The sequence below is a fragment of the Micromys minutus genome (genome assembly GCF_963924665.1).
Source record: "Micromys minutus genome assembly, chromosome: 26".
NCBI lineage: Eukaryota > Metazoa > Chordata > Mammalia > Rodentia > Muridae > Micromys > Micromys minutus.
Window position 1 is genome coordinate 7,066,702 of NC_137961.1, and position 23,435 is coordinate 7,090,136.

The following is a 23,435-nucleotide window of genomic DNA, read 5'->3' on the forward strand; positions in this document are numbered from 1 at the left end:
GTTATTTATCCTTATCTACTCTTTGTTCTCAAACTCTCCAGGTGTATCATAAACTATTTTTTTAACTTTTACTAATTAATTTCTAAAAACTTTTAAATTTATTTATTTATTTATTTAATTTATTTATTTATACAGTATTCTGCTTCTACGTATGCTGAAGAGGGCATCAGATCCCAATATAGATGGTTATGAGCCACCATGTGCTTGTTGGGGATCTAACTAAGGATCTCTGGAGGAACAGTTACTACTCTCAAACACTGAGTTATCTTTCCAGCCCCCTTTCTAAGTCTTTTTTTAATATGGAGGCACTCAGAGTTATAAATTCCTCTTTTAAAATTGTTTTCTCCTGACACTGTTTTTTGCCTTTACCTGTGCTAAGGGGCATTTCCTTATGCTCTGGCTGTGAGGCTGGGCTGGTGTGACATGCAATACCACACAAAAATTTTTATTTTCCTGTCTGTGAGACTACCACCATTCTCTGAATTTCCCAGGGACTCTTGCTGATGTCCTGTGATCTCACATGATTAGTAACCTCCAAAGGCATCTCTCTCCCTCTTATGTCAGCTCTCTCTGTGGAGGAGGACTGGGAGAGGGCTGGGTGTGCTGCCTTTCTGTTTTATCTTCCTTTCTTTTTCTGCAGGCATTGCATTCTCTCAAACTCTCAAAAACTCCCAGTCCTTGAAGACTCTGTAGGAGGAAATTCTTCTTACTGTGACTTGTGATTTCTTCATTGGTATGTGAAAAATATTTTGATTTGTCTCAGTTTGAGAATTCCTCAGCTCAATGTGAATGTCAATATTCCCTTTCCTCCCGAATGTAGTATGAAATAAGAGAATTTCTCTGTCTATAGGTCTGAGTAGAGAGTTAACCTCCTACAGCATCTGTGGTTGAGGAGTTAGAGTTTTTTCCACATCACTTTCATGAGATGGATACTAAGAAAGCACCTTTGTGACTTCTGTTTTGCTAATCCTGACTATGTATACAAATTCCAATGGCCTGCAAGTTATAGCCAGTGTCTGACTGACAGTAGCCTCAGCTTTGTTTCTCTTCCCTTACACCCCTACTGTAACTCTTTCGTTGTTCCCTTTTGTGGTCAATTATGCACGACACGTTTAAGTCCTTTTTCATTCTAGCTTGGTTCTCTAGATTGTTAGGAATCTGAAGACAGGTTAAAGACTCACAGATTTCTAATGCCCCATAGCACTTCCAGACTCTGACCTCAGATTTAACCCTGACCACACGTCCCTTGTCTGACCTCTTCATTTGCTGGTTATATTGGTAGGATCCCTACATTCAACAGTCAGGATCTGGATCTTAAGACTCTTCCTCAGTCCTGGATCCAAGCTCTTTTCGGAGCAGACGTCTATAAATCCACTGTGGGTGTTTCACAGTGTCCTGTGCTTTCATGACCTCATACTTACCCTTGACCAAGTTTCCCACATCTATCAAGCTTCTTTCCCTGTTAGCAACTCACATGGCTTCTTGGCTTTGTGTTTCTTTAAATGCTTGGTTTTTTTTCTACTTTTAAATGTGTATGTCTTTAAAAACTAAGTTTCTTTCCAAACTAACATTATTTTTGCCCCTTCTGCCTCTGCCCCTTCAGCATATTTCATGAACATGGACTGCACAAGTGGTTGACTAGCATCTGATTGCTGAGAACTGTGATTATAACTTCACGTAGCTAAGGTATATCATCTGAATTTACCTTCGTGCAACCCATTACATCTTATATTGTATTGTCTTCAAAATCTGCTCCCATCAATTTGAAGTTCATGAAAAAATTAATAGGTAATGCCACCTCCTCTCACTGTGAGATTACATGAATGGCTCCAAGGTGGACATTTCTAACACAGCACAACTGCTCCCTCTATTAATCATAGATGTGCACTCTTTATTGACAACTAAATAAAGGCACTCTTAATTGTTCAGAGGGAACTTAAATCAATCTCTTCCCGTTTCAGAAACACTGTTTTGCTATTTAAAAATTGAATCACAGTGTAGGATATTAATATTCTGCTAAAATTTATTTTATGTATTTTTCACTGAACAATGTGATATGTAAAGGCAGAAATATATGAAGAAAATATATATATATATCAAACTAATTACCTCCTTTTCTTCCAAAGTAAAAGACAATCTAACACCAAAAAAAAAAAAAAAAAAAAAAAAAAAAGAATTTGAATCAAAGACACTACCTTGTGTAAAGTTAAATTTATTCTAAATATTTTGTGGTATTTTCATGTACATAAAACTAAGAGTTTTTACAAAATGCCTTTACCAAACATAAATTGTAGGTAGCCAGGCAAATGCTGGATGAGTAATTAATATAGTTCCTTCAGATGTCAAAATGAATCAATTACGTTAAGTTACGCATTCCTCATATGTAAATACTAGACAGTGAAATCTATGAATAAGATATATATATATATATATATATATGTAATAATATGCCATTGAGTTTAATCTGTTGGATAATATATATTTAAATTTTGCTCATTTCTTTTATAAAGTTTATTAGTACATAAAATATCCTTTACAATATTAAGAAGCTTACACTGTTTCCTCTAGTATATATTTGTAATATTGATATAAATATTTTAGTGCTTGAAATATGAGTTATGTATGTTTCATGCAGATACTTGACTCAGGATGCAGGTTCCATTTAAATGTGACTCTCAGAGCTCTTGACATTAGGTCTCTCTATTCAGGGACAGCAAATAGGCTTTGCATCATTTTTCCTTAACTCTGCGACATCAATGAATATTATGTACACACTACTAAATATGATTTTAATGACTCGTAATTCTTCTAATGTGAAGAACTTTCGGGTGAGCCATTCACATGCTCAACTTAGCTTATTAATATATTATGTTTCATTTGAAATTAACTTCACAGTGAATACAGGTGGCATTGGGATACCTATAGTAATCATTTTCAGTTAGTATACATTAGCTTCATAGTTAAGTTGAATTTTTTAAAGAATAAAATTAGCAGAAATTCCCAATGATTTTTTTTACTTATTGGCTACTTTCATCCAAATTCAAGCCTCAAAACTCAGCAAATAACCAGAGGCAGGCACTTTTCTTCTATTTGTCTGGAATTTAGACTGTTCATAAAGAGTTCTCTACTGTCAACAATTATCCCAAGTCAAAGCTACCTATTTACCTTTCATCTCATGTCACATGGCTCCACGTGTACTGGGGTTCTTTGTATGAGGGGCACAGGAGAGAAATTAAAGTTGTTTTGAGAAAATTCTCTCTTCTTAGAGAGTCTGACAGATTGGCTAAAACCCTTTGCTTTTCTCTAGTAAAGAAAAGTTGTGTGTCAAAAGGTGCTTTCTGTTATTTCTGTCCACCTGCCTGTCAAAGACTATCTTTTATCTGTACAAGCTTTACCCCAGTGAGAAGCCTCATCTGCTGCACACAATGTTTGTCTCAAGATTTTCACTATAAAATCACTAAGGAGAAATTTTGTGCTGCATGAATCCAAAGTGAACAAGCAATATGTATACACATTCTTTGAACTTGAGTAGAGTATGCATGTGTGCACTGAAGAAGTCAAGGGTGGGGGTCTATATATCCTTGTAAAATATTATAGACATTTATTATTTTGCAATATACCTTTTGAAACTGAAACCATAGTGGAGGCTATAACTCAGTGGTAAAGTACAAACTTTACGTGAGCAAGGACCCACCTTGAATTCTCAGTACCCAAAACACATATGTAGAGGAGATCAGTAAATTGTTTACAGAATAATGTATATGCCAAACCTAATCTATGTGCTTACACTAAAACTTTATGTATAGAGTTGATTGCCTTTTTCAGTTGTTCTTACATGTGACAAGCAATTTTAATCCTCATATAAATAGGGCAATTCCAACTAAGGGAAAATATTGTTCTGACACTATGATATTTGAATATGTTAAGTGAGCAAGACATTAATAACCAAGTGACAGCCAAATGAATACATTGTGAATACAAGGAAAATCCAGATGCATGATCACATACTCTATGCTTAAACTTGAGTAGTGACAAAGTGGAAGTTCAGCATCCTGAGGAGCCTGAATCTTGCAGTGTGAATTTGTGATTGTCACTCTGGTTGTCATTGCTCAAACCATCACTGAGAAACACAGCAGCATGCCCTAAGGTTTTGCTCTGTTTCACAGAGTTGGATTTTGAACGGCAATCAAATGTCAACCCAAGAGTGGGTTGTTTTATTTTTTTGAAAGCATAAAGTAACACAAATTGTTTTAAACTGTTTGAAAGGGCCATAATGCATATAATTTAGAGCACTGTCAATACTGCTCTTCAAAATTATTTTAGTAAAAATAATTTGGAATCTTAGAAAACAGTCAATAATTTATTTTAAAATTAACTATTGAAAAACTAAAAACCAACAAAAAATATTTCACCAAAGTAAAAATTTCAGCAAACGCTAAAAACATAAAGATGTTTTTCTTCATCCACAATTGTTAAACCATAGGAATAGATTGAAACCAATACTACATTTTGCACAATTAATTCAATACTCATAAAATGTGCCCAGTTATTAATTTATGACTAAAAGTCAATAAAGTATCTCCCTGAAAGTCTTTCTTGGAGAAACATTATATTCAAAGTTTAAGACACATTAATCCTTTTTTTAACATTGTTAAAGGAACATTTTATAATTTAATTTTCATTGTTTTGAGGGGAGTTATTTATTTTTACTGTATGTTTACATGTTGCCTGTATGTATACCTGTGTACCATGTGGAAATAGTGAATCAAATTTGCTGGAACTAGAATTATACAGATAGCTGCTGGCCAGAATTTGGGTGGGGGTAACTGATGCTGGCTTCATAACAGATCATTCAGTGATTTAATTGCTGACCCACTTCTCGAGAGTGCTTAATTCTTTTTCCTCTTCCCTTTCTCCTTCCAACTCTTCCTATGTGCCCACCACCTTCCTCACATTTATGCCTTCCACATCTTCAATTGTAACAGACAGATAGATAGATAGATAGATAGATAGATAGATAGATAGATAGATAGATAGAAAGGAAAAAGAAAGAAAGGAAGGAAGGAAGGAAGAAAGGAAGGAAGGAAGAAAGGAAGGAAGAAAGAAAGAAAGAAAGAAAGAACGAAAGAAAGAAAGAAAGAAAGAAAGAAAGAAAGAAAGAAAGAAAGGAAAAAAGATAGATAGATAGATAGATAGATAGGTCAGTCAGTAGATACGTAGGTAGAGAAGCAGAGTGTGTGTTTCAAAATATATATTCATAAACATATAACTATATTCTGTTCACTCTATATAAGACTAGAGTTTTAGACTAGATATATTCAGTTCATATGGACGTAATGATTAAATGGTGTTATAATAGCAGAGTTTTAACCCATTCCTACTGCTGTTCATTTTAACAGAAAAAAAAAATGATGCCATGCTTGTATAAAAGGCAAAATTGTACCAAAACCCAGTAAAGTGAGCAGTGAGCCACAAGAGGCCTGAAAAGAAACCAGCATCCTTCTCCAGCCTCCAGAATTGTGAAGAAATAAATCATTCCGTCTCTGTCCCAGGTTAACCAAAAAAGTAACCATGGCACTGAAATTAGTACCAAAAGGTGAGATGGTGATATGATAAAGGAGCCCATGGCATTGGTTTGGGGGAAGGAGATATAGAGTTGTTGGAGCTTTGTGATGGGAATTTTACAGAGGGCCCAAAGCTTAATGGGCCATTCTGTTCTGTGGAAACCTGGGAAATACAAATGCTGAAAGAATGGAGAGGAAAGCAAAGGTTATTTTGTTGTTGCTTATGTGATATACTTAGTTACCAATCTGTGATATGAAACTTTCTGTGCTTTATTAGTACAATAAACATTCATTAGCTGCAGCTTAAAAATCAGCTGTGATGAATCAATGACCCACAGAAGTGAAATTTTCCGCAAAGTGTTTCCTCAGAGTCAACACACAGAGAAAATGTTCTAGGACCATGAAGGCTATATCTTAACTAGCAGCCAAAAGTTAGTAACGTATGAGTCTCATGGATGGTACTAGTTTAGAAAATGTGGCACAATCACGGCGAGGACTGACTACCACTGAAAGGCACAGGAAAGGCACAGCCTCAAAATCCAAGGAGAACCCCAGAATACTGGAGATGCCTGTGATTAACCTGCTTGCCTCCATCCTGGGCCTGAATGTGACCTATAACAAAGACAAACTAGGTACATTTGTATTTATCATTAAATCTGTTTCTCAAGGATTGGGCTATGACCTACCTATAACATTCCCTTCGTTTTTGTTTGTTTGTTTGTTTTTTAACAAAAATCTCAATCGTTTGATTTTACCAATGAAGAGTCAGGATCAAGATGCTAGGGTGAAAGTCTGATAGCTCAGAGAAGCAAAGAAAAAACACAGCTGACCTTCCTCCTCAGGGGAAATCTGAGAAGCAATGCCCCTTTCCCATGCCTTCTCAGAAAACTTCCTTCCAACACAATGCCCCTGCTGTTGCTTCCTGTGGCTCTCTATCCATTCTCCTGACTCCTTCTTACTCTCCATGGTTTTTTCATCCAATTCCCATGTTCATTTTTTGTCATCTGATTGCTTCTTCCACCTCTTAAACTATGGTTGACTTTATTTAATCCCGTTTACAATATTCAAACAGAAACCTCTTGGATTAAATATGTGTGTTAAGGCTGAGCCACACCACAACTTAGAACAGCTTTTTTCAGTCGATAACCCCATCTCGGGGTTCACAGTGTAATCAAATATCCTGCAACACTTTACTACAAATGGTTCTATACTTCCTGTTCTAGGAAATAGCAACCATGCCTTGAATCCATTCTTCACAGGATTGATAGATACAACTACCCTTTTCTGCTTCTGTTCTGTTTCTCTTCTGCTTCTTGTAGTCCCACCTATCTGCCTGGCCAAATCCTCCATTTGCAAACTGCCTTCTCCCAAGGTTTTTCTATTGAGTGCTGCCTCAGGAAGAAACAGGCTGTATACATGAAGAAATATTGCATTAATTAATTTGGCGCAGTGCTATTTCTCCTTATCACAAACACCATGGATGACTGCAAAGGACAGATGCAAGCACGGACTACTGTCAACCTGTGAGTCATGACCCCTTTGGGAGCTGTACATCAGATATCCTAAATATTAGATACTTGTACTATAATTCATAGTGGTAGCAAAATTACCATTATGAAGTAGCAATGAAATAATTTTATGGTTTGGTGTCACCACAACCTAAGGACTTGTAAAGTATTACTGTTGCAGGATTAGTAAGATTGAGAAGCACTGAACTAGAGGTAGACCAGATATATTAGATAAACTGTATGTGCTGAACAAATACTATTAGAACTGTTCAAGTTCTTTGGAAATTATAAAGTCATTAGTAAGTCCTAGATGCAGAAACTAAGCTATGGGTTATGATTTCTACTGCTAAATTTTGATTTGGCTTTGATTGGATTGTAACTGACTCATGGTTATTTTCTCTTGAAAAAAACTGTGATGTATTTATTCATTTATTATTTGATAGGAACTCGGCATTAAGAGACTTTGGACTTTCAAAGATATCTCAAGCTTTTTGGTGTTAATTTCCTTTCAACCTTTGTGGTTTATAATGTGATATTAAGATGAGCTCTTGGGGACATAAAACTAAATGGGAATGGCTTAAATGATGAGGGATTTTTTTAGTTTTGATTTTTTTTGTTTTTTTGTTTTTTGTTTTAAATCAAAGCTGACAATGGATAGCATGTTTTAGTTTATGTCAATATGGCACAAACCTAGAAATACCTAAGAAAAAGGAATCTCAACTGAAAAACTGTCTCAACATATTGGGCTGTGGAAATGTGTATGAGGCAATTTCTTTATTGCTGATTGATGTGAGAGGGCCTAACCCACTGTGATGACGCCAATTCTGGGAAGGTAGACCTAGTCTATACAGTTAAAAAAATATGAGTAACATAAGGTTAGCCAGAAAACAATATTCTTTCATGTTTTCCACCTTAAACTCCTGTCTTGGCTTTTTCTCAACAATGGACTATAAATTTTAAGTTAAATAAATGGTGTCAGGTCTAAGTTGCTTTCAGTGTTTTAATCACAGAAACATAAAACAAACTAGAATGTTTTAGACATGTATTGCAGTGCTGGAGCAGAGTAATAAACCTTACATGAGAACAGACATTTGAGCTGTGAAAGAAGACCAAGTCTGCCAAGGACAAGCTTAGAAAAGACATTTTGAAGCTTTTCTTAGCACAATGGGAAGACCATGAGGTAGTCAGCATTTGAGTAATAAAATTACCACTTGGACAAGGTCTGTGGGGTGGGGAGAGGGGATTAATGACTCTGAATAAGTATTGGATAAGTGTGCAGCAAAGACTACAGTTTCTACTCAAGTAACTACAGTAGCAACACAAAGGATAAACTGTTAAGGTTTAGGATAGAAATCAGCAAGGATACCAGCACAGGACCAAGTTAAGGAGGAATTGAGAAGTCTGAAGCCATTTGTCCAGTAGAGGTGTTGACTGGATATGAGTTTAAGAAAGAAAGAAGATTCTGAGATGAATCCATTAATCATATTTCATAAACTATATGGATGGTGTAACACTTTTTCTGGAGAATACAGTTCCAACGAATAGTGACATGTGGAGAAATCAGGTATTTAATAGTAGAAATTTTTATGAATTTTGAATATAACATAGTTGTCACAAGGAAATAATTATAGTCAAACAACACTGAGTGACATTTTAATTGCTCAGCTGTGATTGAGACTTATTGTATCCAAACTGTAAGTAATAATACACCCCCTACTATCCCAGACTTTATTTAAAAATAAAAACTCATTAAATAAAACTAAGGTAAGATAGGGTCAATGGGATGGCCTCTTATCTCCGTCAATTGGTACCCTTATACAAAGCAATGAAATAGAGACACACATGGGGGAAAGACTGTCTATAGACATAGAAAATGAGGAAGCCACATCCCACAGGACCAAGCTGGTCATACGGAGACCTCAGACTCAGAGTTAAAGAGTAGTGAGAGAATACATTTTGCCACGTTTTAACCTATGTTATATCATTTTTACCAAGTTAAAACAAGCACCATTAGGGCTATGCTCATACTTTTAAATGACTTCTCTGTTCTTTGTGTTTTACCTGTGGATCATTATCTCTCCTCAGAGAATGTTCCTCTAAATGTTTCTTATTATTTTGTTAGATACTACATCATAATTTCAAACACTGGCAAGTAGTAGCAAAAATCTTCATGTCTAAGAATGTTTTTGAATGAAACTATTGACTAAAACGTGTACCTTAAGGACTGTAAAATTGATTTGTTATCTAAGATAGTTATTAAATTGTATTGTTTTAAAGATTGTCAAGTAAGCCAGAGAGAAGCAAAAAGGTTGAATAATCCAGAATTTTTATTCTTAAAATTTTTTGATCTGATATGAGAATGAGTTTATTTTAACAAAATTGTTATATAAGTTCAGTTTTTGTGTGTCATAGAGAGCACATACATAATGATGCTGAGTTCAAGAAAATAGAACTTTAGCAAAATGGGCTGTGGGGTGTGTCTCTAGAAAACATGCCTTTTAAATTGTACATGAGTGCAGTTTGAATACAAATCTTCTCCTCCTCCAGATTCATATGCAGAAGGCTTAATTTTAGCAACATTTCATAGAACAGGTTAGAAACTTTATGGGCCAGAGGTAGCTAGAGAAAGTCATGGGGACAGGGCCTTGGGTTGTAGTTTTCCCTGCCCTGTCTCCTCTTCCTCTATGTTACTGGGTTAACATGATGTGAATTGCTTTACTTGACCACCCTGTCCTACTCCCTAGTCATAACTCTGAAGGAAAGAACCAGAATAATTTTCCCTTTGTTGTTTTTGTCAGAAATGTTGGGCAGAATGACAAAGAAACTAAGAAAGACTATTGTTTCTTGAATACGTGGTTCAGCCAGATATGGATATATTTGCAAACAATGGAATCTGGGCTAGGAGAGTCTAAAAGAGTCATTTGAGAATTAAGAAAGCATAAATGAGTTTAGGAAAGGGAAAAGTGGTGAGGATTTCAGTATGGACAATGCATAAATCATGGGAAAGAGATTTGGAAATTAGACAAGTGATGACTGCACTGTTGAAAAGCAAACATAAATTCTAACTTCACTGAGTAAGGAAAACGCTTGAAAACAAACAGAGCTGTCCTGTTTTTTAATGCCTTTCTGTTCAAATACAATGGAGAGGTGAAAGTCTATCATTAAAATGTCTACTCTTGGATAGCAATATCCACTCATTCATTACTTAGTCTATTCTTCCAGTGACCCTAAGGAATGGTAGGCACTTTACCTGACTCCCTCAAAACCAGGCCCTGTCACTACTCCATAGATTTGTGCCCGTGAGTCACATAAGAGCAACACCCCAAGCCCCTCCACAGGTAGAGGACTTGACCACAGGTCACATAGGCTCAAGGCAGATCTCCATTATAATGAGGTACCTAAAGGCCTGGGGGCTTAGCCAATGAATTCTTCTTCCCAGACACTCCTTTCTACAAAAGGTATTTAATCGCAGGCCCACCCTGAGAAGTGGGATATGGTCTTATTCATCTACCTTTCACCATGACAGTAAATGTCTGAAAACCATGGACTCTCTTTTCTTCGGGATCTACTGTGGGGAGCCGAAGAGAAGACCTTCACTCACCATCTAATCTTTCCCATTGAAAGGAAGCCTACAACCTGCCACCAATCAAGACAAGGACCCTCCCCTCTGGAAAAGCAAGAGCTCCCTCTTCCCCGCCCCCCCATGGCTCCAGGCTAGATCCAGCCTATGAGCCCTCACTTTATTCTCAGCTCTTCCAATGCAACCAGGGGCACCTGGGTGCCCAGGAGCCTGAGAACCAGAGGACCTTGTCCTTGTTGCAGGCCCAGGAGCACTGAGTGAGCTGCAGCTGACTGTTTATTTCTCCAGCACCCCGCCCACCAGCAGCACCCTGTGGCTTCCCTGCAGTCTAACACTCACCCAATGATAGCACTGGGTAAGCACAGCCCAATTTCCGGGGTCCTGACTTGCCAAGTGGCTGTGCCCTACCCTGTGGCACAGCAAATGTGGGACCCTCCACCGTTAACCCAACACCTGATCCTCAAACACCTAGAGGTTCCGCAAACTTCCCAAAGAGCACTGCCAAGGAATAGTAAGTGTTCAAATAAATAAGCCTTAGACAACACTTCAAATTCACATCGCAACACGAATAAATGTAAAATAATCAATTGCAAAGGTTAAAAGTATAGAAAGAAACCAAATGTTTACTGTGAAAGCACATTTCAATAAGCAAAATGAAACAAAACAAAAAAAATCAAACAAATAAACAAACAAAAAACCAACACCAACAAACCCCAAACCAAACGAAACACACACACACAAGGAAAGAAGAAAAAAAAAAAAAAAAAACAAGAGCTCAACATTTCTTCTTACCCTGCCACCTGCTCACTGGTATTACACAGAAACACATTCAGCTTTCCAAAGGCTCCTCCTGCACTGTCCCTGTATCCTGTAACTTTGCTCAACTTGCATTTTTATTTAAGGCATTTCTGAGGCTTTTTTTTTTCCTTTTTGTTTTCTTTTCTTGACAATTCCCTGACATTTTCTACATGGATAGCTTGATTATCTGAAAATGGTTCTATGTTTTCACTCCCAATTCTCAGGCCCTTTCATTCATTGTCTTGCCTTCTCTTACTTCCAATATTGAGTTGAATAAAACAAGGCCAGAATTGATAACCATTCACCTGTGCCTGTAAGTTCTTATTCCTTGCCTGTGGCTTTTAAGCTGCTCTTTTTATTTTATTCTGTGTTCACAAATTGGACTGGGTGTCTTAGCAGCGTGGTGAGGATTGTTTCTGTCCATACATTCCTTCCAACACTGAAAGCACAAGCGCTATTTGTTGCTATTGATATTTTCCTAGAAGGCTTTAAAGCTCAATTCATCTCTTTCTGCCTGTGTTCTCTGCCCTCGCACTGTGAGACTTAGTTCTTTTCACAACTGAATAGATCACTGCACTTCTTTTTCTTCCTGTATTCTTCCTTCCACTCTTGAGCCCATTCACTGAATGGTTACATAAGACACATTTTATTTAAACTTCTCTGTTAAGAATTTTCCTTAGTAAACGCTCAGGGACAAAAAGAAGAGTCCAGTGATACCGCTTCCATGAGGGAGCATTAGTTAAGACTCCTTTCTTAGCTTCTGTGGCAATTCCAATAGGGTCACATTACTACTTCAGATGGACTTGAGGTTCTTTGTCTCTTATGATGGCTCCAGAAAAGTACTTGAGGAGGATGTAGCCAAAGAAATTCTTGCTATTACCCTTCATATACACATCCATAAATTTTGAGACAATAGAAAGGTACTACAATCACTACAAGGTAGCAAAAATGTCCTAGATCTCTACAAGGCCTTCCCTAATGGATCTCAGCAAGACTCTCAACTACTAGGTTGAAATAGCAAGCCAAAACTCCCACACAGAGAAAACAACTCATAGCAATAAAACACATTCTGGGGAATCACCATCCCTGACCTCAAGCTCTACAGAGCAATAGTGATAAAACCACATGGTATTGGTACAGAGACAGACAGCTCTAGTTCAATGGAATAAACCTGAAGACCTAGAAATAAGTCCACACACTATGGACACTTGATCTTCGACAAAGAAACCAAAAATATACAATTGAAAAGAGAAAGCATCTTCAATAAATGGTGCTGTTCTAGCTGGCATCCAGTCTGCAGAAAAATGAAAATAGAACCATATTTTTCACCTAGCACAAAGCTTAAGTCCAAGTGATAGAGGACCTCAACATAAAACCAGATACACTGAATCTAATAGAAGAGAAAGTGGGGAACAACCTCAAACTCATTGGCATTAAAGAAAATTTCTTAATGAGAACTGTAGCTCAGGCTCTAAGATTAGGAATTGATAAAGGGAACCTCATGAAATTGAAAAGCTTTTGTAAGGCAAAGAACATAATTAATAAGACAAATCAGCAACTAAAAATTGGGGAAAAAAACTTTACTAGCCTGATATCTGATAAAAGATTGGTATTCAATATATATAAAAAACTAAAGAAGTTAACCACCAAAGAAACAAACAACCCAGTCAAAAAAAGAAGGGGGGGGGGAGGTATAGAAGTAAATATAATTCACAACTGAGGAATCTCAAATGGCTGAGAAGCACTTAAAGAAATGTTCAAGGTCCTTAGTCATCAGGGAAATGCAAATCAAAATGACCCTGAGATTCTACCTTACACTAATTAAATGGCTAAGAGCAAAGCATCAGGTGACAGCACCTGTTGGTGAGGAGGTGGAGAAAGAGGGACACAACCCCATTGGTGGTGGGATTACAAACTGGTACAATCACTCTGGAAATCAGTCTGGAGGTTCCTCAGAAAGTTTGAAATAGATCAACCTGAAAACCCAGCTAAACCACTGGGCATATGCCTAAAAGATGCTCTACCATGCCACAGGTTCATAACAGCCTCATAATATGATATGTTATGATATGTTATGTTATGATACCCAGAAGCTGAAAACAACCCAAATGTCTCACAATGGAAGAATGGATACAGCGAATGTGGTTCATTTACACAGTAGATACTATTCAGCTATTGGGAATGAGTCATGAGTTTTTCTGGATGGAACTAGAAAACATCATCCTGAATGAGGTAACACAGACCCAAAAGGAAATATATGATATATACTCACTAATAAGTGGATATTAACCAAAAATGCCTAGGACACAATCTTCAGTGTTCAAGAAGGTTAACAGGCTGAAGTGAAAATGCTTCAATCCCACTTGGGAGGGAGAAGAAAGCAGTCACAGGAGATGAAGGGAGAGAGGGACCTGGGTGGGAGGGGGGAAAGAGAAACCTCATCAGGTATTGGGGGGAAGAACAGAAGTGAATCCCCAAGGGACAGAAAAATGAATAAAAACAAGCAACCTGGGGAGGTAAGAGGTAGGGGACTATCTAGACTGTACCCAAAGGGGGGAACTTTAGATGAAATGCCCAACCATATAGAGTCCACCTCCAGTAAAAAACAGGGCATTAAGTGCAGGGATGGGGTTGGCATCCCACAGTCAAAATCAGACCCAGAATTTATCCTGTCTAAATTAAAAAAAAAAAAAAAAAAAAAAAAAAAAAAAAAAAAAAACTGCAGGGACAAAAATGGAGATGAGACTAAGAGAAAGGAAGGTTAGCGATAGGCCCAAATCGGGATCCATCTGAAGGGGAGTAAACACCTAACTCTATTACTGATGCTATGGTGTGCTTACAGATAGTAGCCAAACATCTCTGTTCTATGAGAGGCACAACAAGCAGCTGACTGAGACCAATGCAGATATTTACACCCAACCATTGGAATGAAGTCAGGGACACCTGTTGTTGGGATTCTATAAACCCCACCCCTCAGTTACCTGACAATAGCCAGGTATGCTCCACCCCAGAGACCTGACACTATAAAAGGGGCTGCCTGCCCCCTCCTCTCTCTCTTGCTCTTGCTCTCTTGCAGCCTTGCTCTCCCCCCTTACCCTCCTCTTCCCCTTCCCTCTCTCTCCACATGCTCATGACTGGCCTCTACTCCTCTATTCCTCTCTTCTCTCTCTCTCTCTCTCTCTCTCTCTCTCTCTCTCTCTCTCTCTCTGCCTCTACTACCCTCTTAACTCTCCCATGTCTTGAATAAACTCTATTCTATACTATACCATTGTGGCTGATCCCTCAGGGGGAAGAAATTCCCAACATGGGCCCCTCAGAGGCATCTCCCTTGCCCCCAGGCCTCACCGCACCTCCATGGGCCATATCGCCCCCCTCACTCTCTTTATCTTTGTCCTAACATTGGTGCTAAAACCCGGAACGTCATCTTTTAACAACACCTGTGGTTGAACAGGAAAGGCTAGAAGAGTTTAAGGAGGAAGTCGACCTCATAGGAAGACCAGAAGTTTCAACAAACCTGGACCCGTGGACCTCCCAGACACAGAGCCACCAACCAGGCAGCATACACTAGCTGGTCTGAGGCTCCTGACACATATACAGCAGAGGGCTGCCTTTGTGGACTCAGTAAGAGAAGATGCAATTAGCCACGGAGAAGCTTGAGGCAACAAAAAGTGGAGAGGCCTGGTGGGGTAGTGGGGGATGTAGGGTGGGGGTTAGGCGCATCCTCTTGGAAACTAAGACAGGAGGAGAAATGGTATGAGGAACTATTGGAATGTGGACCTTGAGCAGATATCAAATGCACTATAAAATAAAGATTAAAGATAATAAAAACTAAATAAATAAATAACAAATCAATACAAATTTAAAAGTAGCTAGCCAGACTTTCTAAGTCACCCACTTATTTTGTGTGTAATCATCTGGTAGAAAAGTAAACCCCAGTTTCTCAGATGCAGCAGCACTCTGTTTGAGGCTAGCTAGCCTCAGTGTAAGGTGGGAGATAGAAGAATGCTTCTCACTCGGTACTTACTCAGTTGTTCAGGGTGGGGATACACTTTCTTATGTGATGTTTGGCTATGACTATCCCCTAAGTTTATCTATACTGTGATCCAAAAATATTCTAAGGTAAGTTTGTTATTTTAAAATAAAGGTTAATTTTAGAGGTTTAATGATACAAGTCTTTTTTTGCTTAAAAAAAAAATCAAACCATTAGCCAATCTAGATATAAATTTCAAAACTTAACTTTTTTTTCTCCAAAATTGATCTAGAAAGAATGTCTACCCTTTAAAAAGTAGTCTTCGGAGAAAGAAAGGGTGAGGATCTTGTTGATGGCAAAGGTGGGAGGGTCTGTAAGGAGTTATAGGAGCGGAAACTGTAATCAGACTGTATTGTTCTGGGTGGAGAGGAAAGTAGACTTTAGTTTTCTTCATAAATGAAGGTGCTGAAGCGTTACTTAATCTCAAAGGGCCTATGCTAAGTGCATGTATCTACAAACAGCACCAAATGAAATGTGTATGTGTCCAGTTACACAAACTAGCTTTGTGTTGCTATGACAAAATACCTTGAGCTAATCAACATAGAGAAACTCATTTTGGTCCATGTTTTTAGATGACCAGACAACGGTCACTCAGCTCTGTTGTTTTGGATCCTATGTCGGCAGAATATCAGAATTGACATGTAGGGCAGAGAGACATTGCTCACTGTATGCCAGCCAGGAAACAAGAGAGAAAAAGAAGCAGGGTCCAGCTATCCCTTTCCATGGCAGACGCCCGCTGATCTATTAGGGCCTGGCGTACTCTGTGTTTGACAGATGAATGTCCAGGGACTTTAAAGACATTAACTATAGCATCACAACGTGCAAAAAATAGTAAGACCAGATGTATTAAATATTTTATGGCATGTTTTACAGAATTGTGGTTGGTCTTAATAAATGATTGTCTGTTGTTTGTTTTTGTTTTCTGTTTCTGAGACTCAGTTTTGTCACCTAGGTTTTCTATATTCTAGGTGCTTGGTTTACAATGCTCAGTAGCTCTCTGAATGAAGCCATGCTCTGAGTCCCCCATGGTGACTATCCTGTAGTATGGCACCTCTCTCCTCATGATGCCCTCAAGTCCTCACCACTGGAAGGTGAGTAGCATTAAAACAGGTCAAAACTAAAAATGCTTTCAATCCTTCTGTCACAAATAAAAAAATAATTATATTCCTGATAAGGATGGTCCTTTGACAAACTTTCTAAGCAAGGAGCAGCTGAGTTTGAAGGCATGGAACAGGAGGGAAATCAGTCAATCCTTCTCACGGTCAAACACTAGGATGTGAACTTGTTGCAACACAGACTGGTGAATCTGATAACTCATGGCTTAATCTAGGGCGTGCTTTGATATAACACAAGAACTACAAAGTCGTTTTTTTCACTGATGATTTTGGTAATGCCCATGTCTGTAGCTGGATAAAAATGGTTATGAGGAAATTAAATGAAGTTTGTATTGATTCATCCATACTGCCAAAATTCTTTTATGTGCTAAATTCACAGGAGAGATTAGGAAGGAAGGCAACCTTGTAAATGTCTAAACTTGAATTGTTTAACCCAAAGTAGTTAAGCATAAGTAGGGAAGCTCAGCAGGCTTGTTCAGAGTGCTAACTGTCTGTCTGAATGCCTTGCAAGGGATTCTGTTCCTCTGGAAGGAAACAGCTACAAAATGCCAGTGCATCTGCAGGACACAAGTTGACCTTCCTATGTCTCAAAACAGTGAAAACAATTTTCTATTCAGAAAGCGATAAGTCAAAAATAAACTGGGGACTCCAGTTTTAGCTCTAATTTTAGTAAACTTGTCAGTCATCCTCCTTATGGCCAGAAAACTGCACAGACTGAAAATCAATGGCTTTTCTTAGAAAAAGTGGGGCCAGAGGACTAACCACACTGCTAAAATCTGAGAAGACAGCTGCACTGAAAAATCCACAGCAGTTCAAGTTTGAACACAGTTATGGAGAATTAAAAACTCATAGTTATTGAGAATTAAAACCTCCGGTGAAAGCACTGTCTTAGTTAATTTCATGTGAATTTTAAATATTTTTTAAATGGACACTTTAGACTGGACAAACAGAATAATATATGTAAAGTCAGTTGACATTTTGTCTAGGCTCCGCCCTATAGTTACCTGGCAAGGGCCAGGTGTGCTGACTCACTATAGAAGTGGCTTCTTGCCCCTCCTCTCTCTCTCTCTCTCTCTCTCTCTCTCTCTCTCTCTCTCTCTCTCTCTCTCTCTCTCTCTCTCTCTCTCTTTCTCTCTTGCTCTTCTGCTCTTGCTCCCTTATCTTATTCTCCATCTCTCTACATCCCCCCTCTCTCCACATGCTCACGGCCCCCCTTTACTTCTCTCTCCTTTCTTCTTCTCTCTTCTCTCCTCTCTCTTTTCTCCCCTCTCCTCTCCTCTCCTCTCCTCTCCTCTCCTCTCTCTTGCTCTTTCCCTCCCTCCCTCACTCCCTTTCTCTTGATTTCCCATCCCATGCCCTGAGTATATTGTATTCCACACTACAACATCATGTGGCTGGTCCCTCAGGGGGAAGCGATGCCTCAGCATAGACTGGATGTGCCTTTCCCTACACCTTACCTTGCCTCTACCAAACATACTCCTTCTCTCTATATTTTTTATGAAACAACATTTGGTGCGGAGACTAAGATTTAGAAACTGGGAAGTACACATCCCCTGCTGTCACATGGAGAGCCATCACTTCCTCATCCAAACTTCAGAAAGCTGGTAAGCTCCCCCCCTTCACTGGTCAGCATAAATATGTCCCTGGTCCCAGGGGAGCTTTTTTTTTTTTTTAATTTTTTTAACTCAGTTTTTTGACTGGTCTTTTCTCTGACACTCGTTCTAGGACCTCTAATGCTTAAGTGCTTCCCTCACAAAGCAGTTTTCTCTTGCTGCTTGATTTCTCTTGAGTTCCAAAGTAATTGTACCAGTTTGCAATCCCACCAGCAATGGAGGAGTGTCCCTCTTACTCCACATCCTCACCAACATGTGCTGTCACCTGAGGTTTTTATCTTAGTCATTCTGATTGGTCCAAGGTGGAATTTCAGGGTTATTTCGATTTGCATTTCCTCGATCACCAAGGGTTTTGAACATTTTCTTTTCAGACATTCAAGATTCCTCTATTGTGAACTATACCACTTTTTTTGTTTTTTCTTTTTCTTTTTTTTTTTTTTTTTTTTTTTTTTTTTGATTGGGTTGTTTGGGTTTTTTTGGTGGTTGGCGTCTTGAGTTTTTTATGTATTTTGGATATTAGTCCTCTCTCAAATGTTAAGTTTTGAGTTAAGATGTTTTTTCCAATCTGTAGGTTATAAATCTGTCCTTTGCCTTACAGAAGCTTTCTAGTTTCATGATGTCTCATTTATCAATTTTTGATCTTAGAGTATGAGCCATTAGAGTTTTGTTTAGGAAATTTCTCCCTGTGCCAATGAGCTTGAGGCTCTTTCCCACTTTCTCTTCTATTAGATTTAGAATACCTGTTTTATGGTGAGGTTCTTAATCAAACTCACAGGATGAGAGAGGGAGAAAGAAACCTGGATGGTACAGGTGACAGGAAGAGAAGAGGGGACATGGTCAGGTGTTGGGTGTTCACTCTGTTCCTCAGCATTTACTTCCTTTTCTTAGATTCAGTTCACTTTGTTCTTACATTTTCTAAGCAGTCGATGTTGATCATCAAATTAATATGTATTTCCCTCTTAGCACTGTGTTAGCAAGAGGGTGGATTGAGTGGTTGTCATTGCTACAGTTTGGATTCACTTTTCACTCATTCCAGTTTCAAATTCCGTATTTTAATTTCTCACTTTTTATGCAGTTCGTGGGAGTAAGATTTTATTTCATCATATTCCTTAATTTTATAATGTTTTTGAATATTTGTGAGAAATGGCATTCCAATTCATCCAGAGTATGTGTTTTTCGTACATATCTTCTACAATCTTTTGTTTTACAATCAACATGAGGACCATGAAGGGTGTAGGAGAAAAGTGTAGACTACAATTGTGTTTGAGTTCACACTGCTGCTTCTGGACCTTATTGCCTATCTCTGCCTCTTATGTTGTATATCTGTTTTCTCCAAGATGGAAACATTCCATTTTCCAGAAACTCTTCTTAAGACAGAGGTGAATAAATCAAAATAGCTCAGAAAGTTCGTGAACATGACCAGATCATTAGGCCCCTCCCTCCTACGAGTAAACAAAAAGGCTGCTGAAAAATCACTCTGGAAACCCCTGCTATAAAGAAGCAGAGAAGCAACAGAGCTGCCTAGAAGACATTAAACCAGCTGAACTACTTAGACAGAGTCTTCTTCAACCTGTTGATCTTCCTTCAGGTTGGGCAGTGTGTTCCACATTTCCGCTTTTCATGAGCTGTTACTCATACTGGGTTGAGACTTGGTGACACAGACGTATTTGAATCATTTTTACTCTTGCAGGTAATTCATCACTCATATTTCTGTCAGTAACCCAAATAAACCTCACTGGCCCCCAAAGTTGGACTTTAGTAGTGCCCATACCTTGCGCTGTCATCAGCTCCCTATCTGGGATGAATAGGCCTATGTGTGCCATCTCCCCAGGAAAAGTTTATCACAGAAGGCTGTCACCTCTCATAACAACCTAATTATCTCTAGATGCACCCAACAATCCCGTGTACTCTCTATACTGTGCCTTTAATTTTATAGATGATGGCATCTTAGACACCTTGCTGCAATTTCCCTTTCTACGATGATCATGTAATCTGAAATTCAGATCCTAAAGCTTCCTGTGAGTAAACAAATACCCTCTCCCTCTCCCCCCACTCCCCTTCCCTCCCCTTCCCTCTCCCCCTCCCCCTCCACTCTCCGTGTGTATGCGCATACATAAAGAAGATTTATTGAGGAGAATGGAGCAGGAGGCTGGCAAGGCAGAGAGATGGGGTGAGAAGGAGAATGACAGAAAAAGAGAGGAATTTAGGAAGAGAAGCCAGTGGGGAGTGGGTGGGAACAGAGAGACAAAGAGAATGAGAGAAGAATGTAAGGGGCTGGAGTAGCAAACAGGAAATCCTTTCATGCTGTCTTTGTCTCTTATTCCCTACCCTTTGTTCCTGTCAGGCCACTAAATCTCCTTCTGCTGAGAACATTGTCTTGGGCGTCTTGAAACAATACCAGTCACTTACTGTAAGGCCTCTGGATTACTTTTGATAACTTTATTATTATGTACTAATTTAGTAAGAAATTGTCTTAGATTATTTTTGAGACAGCTCTGATTTATGCCTATTTTCATCTGCAATTTTAACTATATTTCAGCTTTTTTGTAGTGAATTGGCCTAATGCTTCTTGTATTCTAATGCTAATACTGGTTCCTCAAGACAAGAGAGTGCACTTATAGACCCAAGTGACACTATGTGACCTTGCCACCAAGTTATTTCTGATTGGTGAATAAAGAGGCCAACAGCTAGTAGCTGGGCAGAAGAGACAGAGGTGAGGTTTAGGGTTGCCAGATTTAGAGGAGAACCACGGGGGGGGGGGGGGGGGGGGGGTAGGAGAAGAAGGTAAGGGAGAGAGAAGCCACCATAGGTTAAGTGAGTATTGAAAATGTGGCCCAAAGGACTGGGCAATTGAAGAACAATCCAGCTGAAACACAGTAATAACTTGGGGTTATCGATAGGAAAATGGATTCTAATAACATAGAGCATGAATATCTACCCAGCTCTTGTGCTATTTAATGCTTATTGTGCATATAAAGGTTGTATGTGTCTTTTGTCTTGTAACTAAATGGTTAAAGGTGGGGTCGAAACCCCAGATTGGGATTAAAACAGTTTTCATTTTTAATGAACAAGCTGAGGGGGTTGTGGGTGTTTTGCTCTGCTTTCAGCTACAGAATCTCACTTTAGACAGGGATAAGTCGGTGAGTTCTAACATAATACAACCTGAACATTATTCCATTTTTCAATATCCTATACTAAACATTTTAGTTCCTCCCTCCAGCTAGAATTCACCTCCCAAGGCACCATGATTCCTGAAAACAATAGCATTGGAGAAGGCTGACAGCTTTAAAACACAAGTACATTTGACATACAAATCAGAAAGAGCAGAAAAATAAGAATTTTACAATTCCTACAGGCTTGACATCCTGAAAATAGCCTTTCCCTTCAAAAAGTCTACTTTCATTATCACATTCACCTCTGCTCAGCTTCGGTGCAGTTGAGCCAGGGAGCTACACAAGAATTGTTCTAAGTTCATTTCTACTTGGCTCTTATTTAAACTTAGAGCTTCTTCATTCTTGGTTGCTTTTGGAAGATTTAGTTGGCATAGGGCTTCAATTGATGTTATAACTTGTTTATACCCTTAACTATCTGTGGGCATCAGCTACCTGATATCCAGTATGCATGAAACCATGTATCTCACAGAACGTCTGAGCTCCTTCAGGGAGCACATTTTACATCCTTTTAGACTTGGTCAGAGTCTTTAAACATACACAGTCTAATAGACCTAACACTAATTTTCTTAATCTTGTACAGTGAAGCAGCAGAGGTTTTAAAAATAGGAGCATCTGACACGGAAATACCTTAATAAAATGACTTCAGATACTAGGAAATTCATAATGGAGCCCGCTCCTGTGGTTGCAGTTCCTTCAGCCATATTGGAACCCATGCCTGCTGGTGTGCACATGCACAACTGCTGAGATCTAGCCATACCTCTGCTAGTGTACAGAACCTGCCTCCTCTCTAGCAGTTAAGATATCCTCCTTCCTTTTGTAAAAATGAAGTGTAGTCACCTCCACTCCTGACCTTTATGAATTTAAAGTACTGAGCCTCATTTATAACTGTGCAAGGAAAGGTTCCTTCACTCCTGGGTATCTGGGATGTCCTCTGAAAGATTGTGTTAGAAACCATGAAAGACTAATTTTCAGTGAGACTCCAAATGTAGGGCTTGACGACAAGAAAAGTGGGTATGTCTAAAAACGGTGAAATGATTCCGTGGAAGAGCTAGAGACCTCATGAGCAGAGCTCATAACTAGCACATGGTTGTTAGTCACTCTCACATCAAAGGAAACCTGAGGAGAAGTTCACACAGTCCCCAGTCTCTCTGCTTCTATGACAACCTAGACCTATATCCCAGTAGAAACCTGCTGCTCCCCCCATCCATTTTGAAAGAGTGGCTTACTGCACATTAAGAGGCATGCTAAGTGAATGCAGAAACGCTGTAGGAAGCCATAGCCAGTGGTAACATCAGACTAAAGAATCTAGTTTGCAAGAAAAGGAACCTGGAACCAAACTATATTCTTACTGAGCTCTCTTGATGACAGTTGGACATCTCTTACCTAATATTTTGACAAAGATCAGGGACATGGAGTTAATAACTTTTTCAAAAGTGAGCAGAATTTGAAAGAAGATTCTAGAAAAAGATAAAGGAGCATTCTATTCTACAATAGAACAATGCAAAGAGTCTTTGAAAACAGTGTGTTATCACTACAGGCTTCAGCCAAAATCTTTTTATGTGTGGAACTGTATTAACTTTGTTTCTAAAGCAATCAAACTCCTCTCAAAAAGATTAACCAAGTTTTCCAAAGAGTATGATCAGAAGGGTTCTGCTTACTATTGATACAGTGAATTTCTTTAAGTTTCCAAGACATTAAGCAGCAGAGACAGCCTCAAATACTGTGCTGGCTAAAATTTCCTTGCAAAAATAGGACCATTTAGTGACACAAATCAGAAATCTGTGAGTTTGATTATTTCAAAAATGGTGTGTGATTATCATAATACCAAAGACTGTTGAGCTGGCAAGTTCATAAAAGACACTTGTAAAACAGTCCTTTGCTTGGAACAAAACGTAAAAGAATTTACAAACACTGTGGCCTTTTATTAAAGTAGTTGTAGATGATCTTTAACACTACTGTTTAAAATCTTGATAAAAGCAAAATAATTTTATATCTATTTTCAACTTTATGTAGTATCAGAGGTTCTATCCCCATTGGTGAATGAAGGGGTAATG